Source organism: Podarcis vaucheri, assembly GCF_965113315.1.
Source record: "Podarcis vaucheri genome assembly, chromosome: 3".
In the NCBI taxonomy this organism is placed as follows: domain Eukaryota; kingdom Metazoa; phylum Chordata; class Lepidosauria; order Squamata; family Lacertidae; genus Podarcis; species Podarcis vaucheri.
This window is the reverse complement of record NC_138761.1, coordinates 6610202-6623102: the sequence shown is the minus strand read 5'-3', so window position 1 is coordinate 6623102 and position 12901 is coordinate 6610202. Positions and strand designations below refer to the sequence as shown.

The 12901-nt window shown below is 44.4% G+C and overlaps 1 long non-coding RNA gene across 6 annotated transcripts in view; it reads left to right on the top strand.

The window, feature by feature from the left end:
- The window catches only part of LOC309529640, a 350951-nt gene that overhangs the window by 277014 nt on the left and 61036 nt on the right, over nucleotides 1-12901 (top strand). Inside the window, exons 1-5 of one of the 6 annotated variants that reach the window (XR_014218249.1) lie at nucleotides 4772-5314; nucleotides 6342-6371; nucleotides 6473-6502; nucleotides 6866-6998; nucleotides 8925-9102. The exons of 1 other annotated variant lie outside the window; for it this stretch is intronic. This is a non-coding gene — a long non-coding RNA (uncharacterized lncRNA). Of the gene's footprint in view, nucleotides 1-2259; nucleotides 2426-4771; nucleotides 5315-6230; nucleotides 6372-6472; nucleotides 6503-6617; nucleotides 6765-6865; nucleotides 6999-8924; nucleotides 9103-12901 lie in introns of those variants that run through there. 4 more of the 6 variants (XR_014218247.1, XR_014218248.1, XR_014218250.1 and 1 more) reach the window with 4 other exon arrangements.

Below are 12901 nucleotides of genomic sequence, written 5' to 3'. Positions count from 1 at the left end.
TTGCACATACTTTTGTAAACCAAGAAAATATTTAATAAAAAGACATTTTTTTAAAAAATAAAAAATAATGCAATGCACATGTCCACGACTTCACTGTCTTATCATTGCACCTGTGTAAGCAATCCAGCTACACAGCCATAGCCTCGTGTTACATACAGAAACTCAGAGTTTTCTGAAAAAGAATGACCAACACCCCAGGAAGCAATTCCTATGTGAGGCAAAGCATCCTCCTCATAAACTTTTTGTTGATCCAAGCTACCTCCCTCTAAAACATGAATGCAGCAGATCTGAATGTTTGTGATCTGTAATTGGGATCTTACTTCTGTGGAAACTGCTATGACTGCCAGACTGCAGGAATACTTTTCCAGAGGCATGTGATTCTGGCAGCGTTCTCTTCCACGTCAGCCTAAGTCACAGTGTCCCAAGGAGATTACAATTATGGGAAGCATGGGTGTAGTTAGGATTTGTTTTAGGGGGGCCTGTGAAGAAGAAGAGAAGAGTTTGGATTTGATATCCCACTTTATCACTACCGGAAGGAGTCTCAAAACATTCTCCTTTCCCTTCCTCCCCCACAACAAAGACTCTGTGAGGTGAGTGGGGCTGAGAGACTTGAAAGAAGTGTGACTAGCCCAAGGTCACCCAGGAGCTGCATGTGGAAGAGCGGGGAATCGAACCCGGTTCACCAGATTACGAGTCCGCCACTCTTAACCAATACACCATGCTGGCTCTCCTCCTCTTCTTCCTCTTGTCCCTCCTCTTCTTCCTGACAAACTGGAACGTGTCCAGAGGAGGGCAACCAAAATGGTCAAAGGCCTGGAAACGATGCCTTATGAGGAATGGCTAAGGGAGCTGGGCATGTTTAGCCTGGAGAAGAGGAGGTTAAGGGGTGATATGATAGCCATGTTCAAATATATAAAAGGATGTCACATAGAGGAGGGAGAAAGGTTGTTTTCTGCTGCTCCAGAGAAGCGGACACGGAGCAATGGATCCAAACTACAAGAAAGAAGATTCCACCTAAACATTAGGAAGAACTTCCTGACAGTAAGAGCTGTTCGGCAGTGGAATTTGCTGCCAAGGAGTGTGGTGGAGTCTCCTTCTTTGGAGGTCTTTAAGCAGAGGCTTGACAACCATATGTCAGGAGTGCTCTGATGGTGTTTCCTGCTTGGCAGGGGGTTGGACTCGATGGCCCTTGTGGTCTCTTCCAACTCTATGATTCTGTGATTCCTCTTCTGAATGAACTTTCCTTTCCCTTGTGGACCATGGTATTTGTTTCTCCCTCTACACAGGATTTCTCTTGTTATAACCAGATTTTATATTCCTTATATGAAATAGTCCCCTCCATGTCCCCTCCATATGAAATAAAAGGTAAAGGTACCCCTGCCCGTACGGGCCAGTCTTGACAGACTCTAGGGTTGTGCGCTCATCTCACTCTAGAGGCTGGGAGCCAGCGCTGTCCGCAGACACTTCCGGGTCACGTGGCCAGCGTGACGAAGCTACTCTGGCGAGCCAGAGCCGCACACGGAAACGCCGTTTACCTTCCCGCTAGTAAGCAGTCCCTATTTATCTACTTGCACCCGGGGGTGCTTTCGAACTGCTAGGTTGGCAGACGCTGGGACCGAGCAACGGGAGCGCACCCCGCCGTGGGGATTCTAACAGCCGACCATGCGATCAGCAAGTCCTAGGCGCTGAGGTTTAACCCACAGCGCCACCTGCGTCCATATGAAATACCATATTTCAATTCTTCTTTACTTCCAATTGTCTTCCTTCATCCTCAACACGTTTCTCTTTTCAATTTTTGGTAAACTGTCTCCTTTTTAGTTTTTTATTATCCCTTATACTTTCTGTTTTAACTTAAGTACCATAAATTATTTTGCAGAAATTAATCAAAACAAGTCCAAGTATTAATTTGAGGGCACTGCTTTTTAAGGTAATCTTTATATTCTTCCCATTCTTTTGGATATATTTGTTTGGGCTGGCCCCTAATTGCCTCTGTCAATTTAGCCAATTCCATATAATCAAATAATTTGTCTTGCCATTCTGTTTTTGTCAGTATTGTTTCTTTTCCCCAATTTTTAGCAATTAGTGTTCTCGCAGCCCCTGTAGCATAAAGGCGTATTTTTTTATTTTCTGTGGCAATATCTGTGTCTAATATCTCCAATTGAAAGCCATTCTATTCTTTCAGAAACATAAAAAGCATAAAAGCCAAAACAAAATCATTAAAGTCATTATATTGAGTGGTTGTACCTCCTGCAAGATTTACAGTTGTCTTAATTATGTTTTTCGTCAATTAAACAGCCACTGGCAGTACAAAGTATCTCTAATGCAACTTGTTTATTACACAAAATGTCATTTTCATAGAGCAGTGAGTACCATGCTCTGGTCCATGGGGTCACGAAGAGTTGGACATGACTGAACGACTAAACACGTGAGTACCAGCTACCTGTTCCATTAGTTACACAAAGCATCAATTACTTAAGTAGTCTCTGAATACATCGTCCTTTGATTGCAAGCTTAATTGGTTGCAGAGCCAGTTGTTTTCATACTTTGTCCATTGCAAAAGACACCTATGGCATCTTGATCAAATTCTTCAATCACATGGTATTTGATTATTTAGATTAATATGCAGTTTCATCCATTGTTTATCTCAGTGGATAAGGGATCACTATAATTGTCCATTCTGAAGCTTTAATAACTGCCGGGCATTTGATCAGAGTGATCTTCTCCCCTCCATCTTGTTTGAAGCTTTAATGGGTCGTAAGGTTTACGACCCATATATTCCATGCAGAGTGTCCCACATTCTGTTCCAAGCACCTTGCGCATGAAAGCACCAGGAATGGGCATGAAAACACAAATGAAACCTCAAAGCAGAGAAGGTTAACTCATTGGCCTTTGGATGTTTCTGATCTGGAGATCCCATAACCACTGATCCTTAGCAACAAATAACAGCGACTCCATGGAGCGCAGGACAGAAGAGTGAATTGGCTTCAGAAACAGGGTTGGGAAGGAGAAAGGGGGCTTAGTCATCTCCTAGGGTGGCAAGGAGAAAGGAAAGGACAGGTTGGCCAATTATTATGGGGTGCAGAGTGGACATGGCAGGTGGAGCAAGCAGAGAAGCAGAGCCCCTCCAGTTTGAAAATATTTTTGTACGTTGCTTTGAGTCTTGTCTGGAAAAGGTGTCTGAGAAATAGGATGACGATGATTGCAAGAATGAGAAAAAGGACAAGAGAGCATGTGAAGATTGCCTTTCCTTCAAGTAAGTACAAGAGTCCATCATTTCACCTTTGAAACCTCCTTGCCCTGCATGTCCCACTCAACCTCTTCAATCAGTGGATTTGAATCTTTTTTGGGAGAAGAACTGTTTGAGGCTATTACTACTACTAGTGCTTTTTGAAAGCGAAGACCCCCAAACCATCTCCAAAATATTTGTTTAGGATTTTTGGCATTAATTTGGCCACAGCTTTATTGTTTACAACATGTGAGTGGTTGCTTAGGCATTGGTTCGGACTATCTGAACCTGCACCAGCAGGAACTGGACTGACAACTGGAACCTCCAGAGGTCAGTAAGGGAAAACATACTGGGGGAGCACAGAGGCAGATTTCCACCTCTTAGTTCACCCCAGATGTTCCCAGGAACTCTGGCATGGCCCTACCCCTGAGAGGGGATCAGACAGAGCAAATTGAGCCCCTGGATTCCTTTAACGGAATTCCCCAGCAGCAGCAACAAAATTGAGGGGCAGGCATAGCCAATCCATAACCCCCTCCACCAAAAGAATGAACCAATGCCTAACCGCCAACCTTACAAAGTTGTGACGATTTGCTACATGGTAGGCAAAAACCAAATGGCACCAGCCCATCAGCCAAGTGGCAAAATTCCTACCGGGCCCCTGCTCCAAAAACAGACGACCCCTAGACAGGCATAGCAAGGTCAAAAACACAACCTAAAATTATAGGGAGGGAGGGAGATCCGCTGCACAATGCGAAAGAGGAAGTACTTCACCATATTCAGCCCCTTAAATAGCCCCTTATGTGCCAATCAAACCCCAACTGACAGAAATCTGCCCCAATAACAAAGGGGCGACCAATGAGGCAAGGAGGTCATCCAAATGGGCCCGCCCCTGCAACAAGAAGGCAGTTTGGTGATCTCACCTCAACACGTGGCTCTCCATGATTGGAGGACACGATTTCCTGGGGTGTCGCAGGGGTACGCATACCCCTAAACATTTTGTGAATCTAAGTTTGGCCTCATTGAGGGGCATTATTTCAATATGATTAATTTTTTTTTGAAAAAAGCAGACTACTACTAAGAATAATCATTGTGAAAAACATCTTCATGCATGCGACAATGGCTGCGAGAGTTTTAATAGCACAAGGATGGAAGACTGAAGAAACCCCAATTAAAGAAGCATGGCAAGAAAAATTGATGGACTATGCAGAACTGGCAAAACTGTCATACAAGCTATGAGACAAGGATAACTGTGACTTTAAATATGAATGGGAACCCTTTACAAAGTATTTGAAGACGCAACAAAGCGAACTGGATTCCTTGGCTGGTTTTGAATAAACATTCACAAACTTTTTATTGATAATTATTACTTAAATTGTTTGAGGATCTATACAACTGTGTAACATGCAGAAAACAGCATTTTTAGAGAAATCAAAGACTGGAACTGAGGGAAGTCGGTGGGTGGGTGGGTTCTGTGGGGGGAAGGAGGAGGAGGGAGGAAAAAGGGGGAAAATAAGGATGATATGTTTCTGGATATTATATTTTGTTTTAATTTTGAATAAAAAAGTAATTTAATAAAAAAAGAATAATCATTGTGGGAGGTGAACATGTGAAAAGTGCCCTTCCTTCAGGTAACCGCAAGGGTCCAGCAATGTGGTGGGGACAAGTGAGGGGTGAGTCATTTACCTGAGGGATACATCCCCCAGGCACTGCCTATGTGGGGCATTGCATCCTCAGCAAAAATGTTTCATTTGATTCAAGCTATCTCACTCTGAAGCATGAATACAGCACATCTGAATGTTTGTGATCTTCTGTGGAAACTGCTATGACTGACCGAATGCAGGAATGCCATTCCAGAGGCACGTGATTTTGGCAACGTTCTCTTCCACGTCAGCCTAGGTCACAACGACCCAAAGAAATTACAATTATGAAATCTTCTTCTCCCTACCTGCCCTCTCTTGGCAAGCTTTGGGGCTCCATTTAGTTTAAAAGCCGGCTTTGCCTGGCTTTGCCACCACAATTCATCCTGAGCCATGAAGATCCTTCACCTGGGCTTGGCAATTCTCTCTTTGCTGCTCCTGGCTTCCCCAGGTAAGGGATGGAGGGGAAGAAGACAGAGGGACACCTGCCAGCCTATTATGGGGTGGAAGAGGGAGAGGAGTACAATTGCTATTCTGTGCAATTGCTGATCTGTGGCCTTGCAAAGGAAGCTAACTTTTCTTGCTAGAGACATTTCTTTAGTGGTAAATTTTGCATAAAAATGTATATATCAGACAAAATCGCCTACCAAAGTGTGTCTATTAGGGAAAATATGCACTGTGTTGCTGAATTTCCCCCATTATGCCCATCATTGCTTTGCAATCTCCCCTAATATAACCTTTATTTTCATTCGATTTTCATGAAGTTACACTTTTTCACGTGCAGTTGAGTAGACACATTTTTTTTTTTAAAAAAAACATTACTTGAAGGGAGAACTGCCTTTCAAAGGATGGCTGTGCTTTGATGTTCACATGTTAACTTTATTATGGTGCAGTAATACATGGGAAAATTGCATCGCATGTAAAAGTGGTAAGGAAAAACAAAAGTAGCGTCCTCTTTTCTCTGTTTGGTCAGATTTTATAGAATTCTATGCAATTCTATGGAATACATTTTAAAAATTAAAATTTTGATTTGCCTCTTCCACAGGTCTTTCACTAAAATTGGCATATGTCGTGTCTAATTAGTGGGGAAATGTTTCTTGATGTAATATAGAGCCTTTTATTCTGGGTAGTCCTGGAGGCTCTGATGGCTTCAGTTCCAGGCTTTAGTTTCTCTATAACTAATAAGCCATGTGTGCCTCACTTCTTGCTGTCGTGTTTCGTGGACTGACACCCTCCACTCATGAGCAAATATCTGGATAAGCACATTTACCATTTCTCCTTGTGAATGTAGCAAGGGTGGTAAACACTAGTGGCCAGTGGCAGGGGTGGGGGTAGGAGATAGGAGTTGGGATGCCACAGCACCCAGAGCGTCACAGAGCCACTCCTGTTCAAAGGGCTGTGGAGATGTTCCTCTCTTTCATCCTATTGTGATTTAACTTCCTTCTCCCCACTTACGTTTGTTTCTCTCTTTGCCACAGGATCTGCACAAGACGATGAACCTAATAATGGTAGGCAATGCTGTAAAGCCAAAGGATTTTGTGGCTTTCTATCTGCCTATTGTGAATTAACTTCCTTCTTCACACTTATGTTTGTTTCTCTCTTTGCACAGGATCTTCACAAGACGATGAACCTAATAATGGTAGGCAATGCTGTAAAGCCAAAGGATTTTGTGGCGTTCTATCTGCCTATTGTGAATTAACTTCCTTCTTCACACGTATGTTTGTTTCTCTTTTTGCACAGGATCTTCACAAGACGATGAACCTAATAATGGTAGGCAATGCTGTAAAGCCAAAGGATTTTGTGGCTTTCTATCTGCCTATTGTGAATTAACTTCCTTCTTCACACGTATGTTTGTTTCTCTCTTTGCACAGGATCTTCACAAGACGATGAACCTAATAATGGTAGGCAATGCTGTAAAGCTAAAGGATTTTGTGGCTTTCTTTCTGCCTATTGTGAATTAACTTCCTTCTTCACACTTATGTTTGTTTCTCTCTTTGCACAGGATCTGCACAAGACGATGAACCTAACAATTATGTCGAGTGTGAATATAGCAACGGTATTTGCATAGATGGAGGTTGTCCAGATAATTCTCAAGAGATTGGAATGTGTGATGATGATCTGTTCTGTTGCAGAAGGTAATTTCTTCTTGCCACAGGAGAAATACACCTCCTGCCCCTCTCCCTTCAGCCTCTGGATTGATCATTTTTTCATTTCATTTCATTATTTCATTTCATTTCATTTTAATGTTTGGTGCATTACTGTATTTTATTATTTTGTTGGAAGCCACCCAGAGTGCTGAGGAAGCCCAGCCAGATGGGTGAGGTATAAATAATAAATTATTGTTAATAATAATAATAATAATAATAATAATAATAATAATAATAATATATTATTATTATTATTATTATTATTATTATTATTATTATTATTATTATTATTATTATTATTATTTGGAGCCTCTGATTTGGGTGGCTGCCACCCTAAATTGACACCCCTTCTCAGACTGAGGCTAAGGGACCCACAGAACTAAGAAATTAGTTTCATTACGTACAACCTGAAAAACTTTAGGATGGCTTGTCACAATTAACTATTGATCAGTCTGCATGTTTACAATAATCTGTCTGATTCCAGTTTAGCATCCTTTAACGTAGCATTCATCCGCTGTTAAAATCCATTGGACTTTTCCATCACAACCCTCTTATATCCAATTTGTTAATTACATATATTACTTTCATAGATCAATGAGTACCAGCTACCTGCTCAATTAATTACCCAAAGCATCGTTTACCTAAATAGTCAATTGCTCCACATACCAAATGCAGAGTCCCCTAAACTGATCATCCTTTGCCTGCAAGCTCAATTGCTCCATTGGAAAAATAAAAATAAAAATACCTATGCCAGAATCAGCCAAGGGTGGCACATCCTGTTTTGCCGCTTGATGCAAAATGCTAATTGCTGCTTGGCCATTCTGTTGGCAAGGTTCCTAAGCCCATCTACCTGCTCCTCCTGCCAGGGCCTGATCTGCCACTGACACACACCATACCCTGTTGGTTGCAGGTCCAGAAGCGGCACTACCATTGTTGCCCATTTTAAGCAAGATGCTGCCGAGTTCTTTCCCCACAGGCAGAACCAGCGGGGCAGGAGGGGCACCAATGGGTTTGTTGTCTGAGGGGCTTCTGCCACCAGAAGCAGGGTCCTCACCTGCCTCATGGCTGGTCCAGCTGTCTTTGGCCCCTTGGCCCTGTGAGCTTATGCCACTTCTCCTTTGCCAAATCCCTAAACCACACCGTATTTTACTGCTCCTGCTGCTATGGCCTGCTCTGCCACTGCCACACAATCTACCCTCAATGGCAGAGAAGCAGCACAGCCATCATTGCTAATTTTAAGCAAAAAGATGCTGTGGTGCTTTACCACTGGAAGAGCCAGTGGGGCAGGAGGGGGATCAAGGAGTGTGTGGTCTACAGGGCATCTATCACCTGAAGCACGGTCCTTATCTGCCTCATGGCTGGTCCAGCTCTGCAATCAGCTGTGTGTTTCTGATGTAAAGAATTTGAAAGAAGAAATTTTGTCCTGGGTCATTGCAGAGAAATTTGCAACTGGACTGAACGAACCCCAGGGTGCCAGTATCTCCCGTGTTTCTCAAAACATCATCACAAAATGGTGAGCAAGCTTCCTGTTTCCCCAGAACTCTTCCTCAGGGCCACAAAGACAACAAACCCCTGCCATGCATAACATCCAGTCTGCAGGAGAATATTGGAGACCTTGAAAGCTTGCTCACTATTCTGTGACATATTTAATTGTACCTAGAAAAGAAAGTCCCTCAAGGGTAAGGATGGGCAAGAGATTTGATTCAATTCTCATCGAAAGGGGAATCTATGTAATTCATAGTTTCTGGAAATAAAAAAATGAAACAGACCTATCCCTACCCAATGGCATATTATCATGAAATCTTTCTTGTGGTCCAACATGCCTTGCTTTGTATTTTCGTGTCTCAAACATGGTCACCTTGCTATGAAACTGAGTTAACTGTTGTCTTTTTGTTTCTGGTTTCTACATTTTAGACAGGAGGAGTGATAGATGCCTTTGAAAAGTGGAAGATGCTCCCTCTCTTTGAGAGCCACTGGATCCCGCTTGATCTCCAGCTAGGGACTTCTTCTCCAAAGCATCCAGATTGAAAAAAGCAACATTTTCAAGGCTTACACGAGCTTGTGCCTTGCAATAAAAGCAGATCCAAAAGCCTTTCCCCCTCTGTTTTTCATTTCTAAGCATGAGTGTTCTTGCTAGTGAAGCCAAAATGGCACCTTACGTCCATGAGAAGGAGGTGTCAGCAGGCATGGTTTGTGGAGAGGCCCAAAACATCATAAGAAAAGAAGACTAAAAGGGGGTGAGGGTCCCCCAAAACAGTCTAGTGAGTAGGACTGGGCCACAATGTGGAAAATGAAGAGTGACAAAATATGGAGGGTAGAATGAGAGCGAGAAGAAGTTCAGTTCTGCTTCCATTTAAATGGTAACCAACCTGAGTTGCACTCTTTTAAAAAGTATGCTAATTGAAATATAGAGATCCTTCAAAACCCACTGGTGTCTGAATTTTGGGATTATTGAACTAACCAGACCAGGTCTGGAATCTTCCTCTTAAAGATTCTTGCCCCCTCCCGCCACAGGATTGCAGGTTGGGAAGTGTGGCGATCGCACAGGGTCCCCGGACGTTTCACCGTCTATTGATCCCTGTGCCACCACTTTATTTCTCGCTGCCACCACCCAGACCTTACCTGGTATAATACTGAGTCGAGTCAGGGTTAAGTTGGAACATAAACTTCTGTTTATTTATTGCAATTTAACAAGCGTGTGGTTTCATAAACGGTCTCAGTGAATTACAATCATGGGGTGCCTATCCAGACCTATAACTTCTGCTACCTGCTCTTACTTACTAAACCACCTCTCAGATATTTACTTGTCTTCCTGGCTCCTAACTGTCCCTGACTCAGCTTATTTCGCTACACTAATTCAGCCTACCCACAGACTATCCCAATTCACTTCCACTCCAACCAACCTCCCAACGAACTCCTCCCTTTGCCCCTCCCAGAGCTGGTTTTATAGTCCCTCTGACTCCACCCCCCTGGGTTCTGATTGGGTAACCTGTTTAACTATTTCACCTCCAGCACTCTCATATGTTAACGTCACAGGAAGTAGCCCAGGCTTTTGCAGAAATTAGCTCCACCAAGCCCACTCATTATAGTATATTAGGCATAATTGCATGCACATATGCCTACCAGGAAGAATTCTTCATCCTAGGATCCCATGGCATCCAGCCTGGTGAGATAAGAGAATGCAAATAATAACAATAACAATAACAATAACAATAATTTATTATTCATACCCCACTGCTCTGGCTGCGTTCCCCCAGCCACTCTGGGCGGCTTCCAACTGAATATTAAAATGCAATAACCAATTAAACATTAAAAACTTCCCTAATCAAGGCTGCTTTCAGATGTCTTCCAGAAGGCCCTCGGCGCTGGACCTCAGTGTCCGGGCAGAACGATGGGGGTGGAGACGCTCCTTTAGGTATACTGGACCAAGGCTGTTTAGGGCTTTAGAGGTCAACACCAACACTTTGAATTGTGCTTGGAAATGTACTGGAAGCAAATGTAGGTCTTTCAAGACTAGTGTTAAATGGTTTCGGCAGCCGCTCCCAGTCACCAGTCTAGCTGCCGCATTCTGGATTAGTTGTAGTTTCCAGATCACCTTCAAAGGTAGCCCCACACAGAACGCATTGCAGTAGTCCAAGCGAGAGATAAGTAGAGCATGCACCACTCTAATGAGACAGTCTATGGCCAGCTAGGGTCTCAGCCTGCGTACCAGATGGAGCTGGTAAACAGCTGCCCTGGACACAGAATTGACCTGCTCCTCCATGGACAACTGTGAGTCCAGAATGATTCCCAGGCTGCACACCTGGTCCTTCAGGGGCACGGTTACCCCATTCAGGACCTGGGAGTCTTCCACACCCACCCGCCTCCTGTCCCCCCAAAACAGTACTTCTGTCTTGTCAGGATTCAACCTCAATCTGTTAGCCGCCATCCATCCTCCAACCGCCTCCAGACACAGGACTTTCACCGCCTTCACTGGTTCTGATTTGAAAGAGAGCTAGAGCTGGGTATCATCCGCATACTGGTGAACACCCAGCCCAAACCCCCTGATAATCCCTCCCAGCGGTTGCATGTGGATGTTGAAAAGCATGGGCGAGAGGACAGAACCCTGAGACACCCCACAAGTGAGAGCTCAGGGGTCTGAACACTCATTCCCCCCCCCCCACTTTCTGAACATTGCCCAGGAGGAAGGAGCGGAACCACTGTATGACAGTGCCCCCAGCTCCCAGCCCCTCTAGACGGTCCAGAAGGATCTTATGGTCAATGGTGTTGAAATATACTCGGAGTCGCAAAGTGATTTCATGCTCTTTATTCAGCTCATAGTGGTGAGGAGGAATGAATGAAAGTCCCCTCACAGTATCTGCTTTATATACACTATTTACACAATGGGCTGCACATGATTGGCTAATTCCGGAATTCTACTGTAAGCCAATCAGGTTGTGGATTCACTTCTATCTGGAGCAGGATTGGGTGGTTCCTGCCAACCAATCATACTGCTGCATTGTTCTAGGACCAATCAGACTGCTGCATTCTGAATCCTATTGTTCTAGGACTAATCAGACTGCTGCAATTTGGATCCTATTGTTCTAGGACCAATCAGACTGCTGCAGTTTGGATCCTATTCAACTCAGTACATAACAGGTGTCAAAATCCACTGAGAGATCCAGGAGAACTAGGAAACAGCTCTCACCTTTGTCCCTAGCCCGCCGGAGATCCTAGACCATTGTGACCAAGGCAGTTTCAGTCCCATGATGAGGCCTGAATCCTGACTGGAAGGGATCCAAATGGCATGCCTGGAATTGTTCAGCAACCACTCTCTCAATCACCTTGCCCAAGAATGGAAGATTTCAGACTGAGTGATAGTTGGCCATATTGGAAGCATCTAAAGATGGTTTTTTAAGAAGTAGTTTCCTAACTGCCTCTTTCAGCCCGTCTGTTCATTCATTCACCACCCCACGAAGTCCATCGCCCAGCCCTTCCTGGCTAGCTTTTATAAGCCAGGATGGCCAAGGATCAATGAGACAGGTGGTTGACTTCACTTGTCCTAGCAGCCTGTCCACATCCTCAGAGGTAACAGATTGGAATTGATCCCATGCAACTTGACTAGACAGGACTCTAGCACTCTCCCGCCCTGGCCCTGCTCCCACGGTGAAGTCTACCTCTTCTTGAATCTGAGTGACTTTATCTGCAAAAAAATTGCAAAATCATTGCAGGAGATCATGTGGCCCATACTGGGCCCTGATGTAGCAGGTGCTTCCGCTGAATAGCAAACCACCTGAAAGAGTTTCCTGCTGCTGTTTTCTGCACATACAATAGAGGCGGAGAAGAAAGTCCTCTTTGCCATCGCTACCGCCACTTAGTAGGCTCGACATTGAGCTCTAACCCATGTCCGGTCAGCTTCAGAATGAGTTATCCGCCACTGGCGCTCTAGACATCTCAGCGATTGTTTCATTGCCCTCAGATCTGTGGAAAACCATTCAATCGGAGAGGGCGCTTTGGAGCCAAACAGTCAACAGCCCTGGTTAACTCCACATTCCAGCGGGCCACCAGGGAATCAGCTGAAAGGCCATCAACATGAGATAAAGCATCCCCTGCCACTCTCTAGAAACCATTTGGATCCATTAAGTGGCGGGGGCGGACCATCCAACAAAATGGCTGGGGCAGGTTCCACGGGGGGGGGGGGTGTACTGGGAGAACCGATCTCAGTGATTAGGGGTAGGAGGAGAAGTTATGCTAAGTCCAGACTATGTCATTACCGAAGAGGCAGGTTTAGTCGTTAGGACTATCCCTGCCTCCGGGTCTGGTCCACAGATCTGAGGGCAAATGTTTTCAACATCTACATGCAGCAGCTGGGAGAGATCATCAGGGGGTTTGGGCTGGGTGTTCATCAGTAT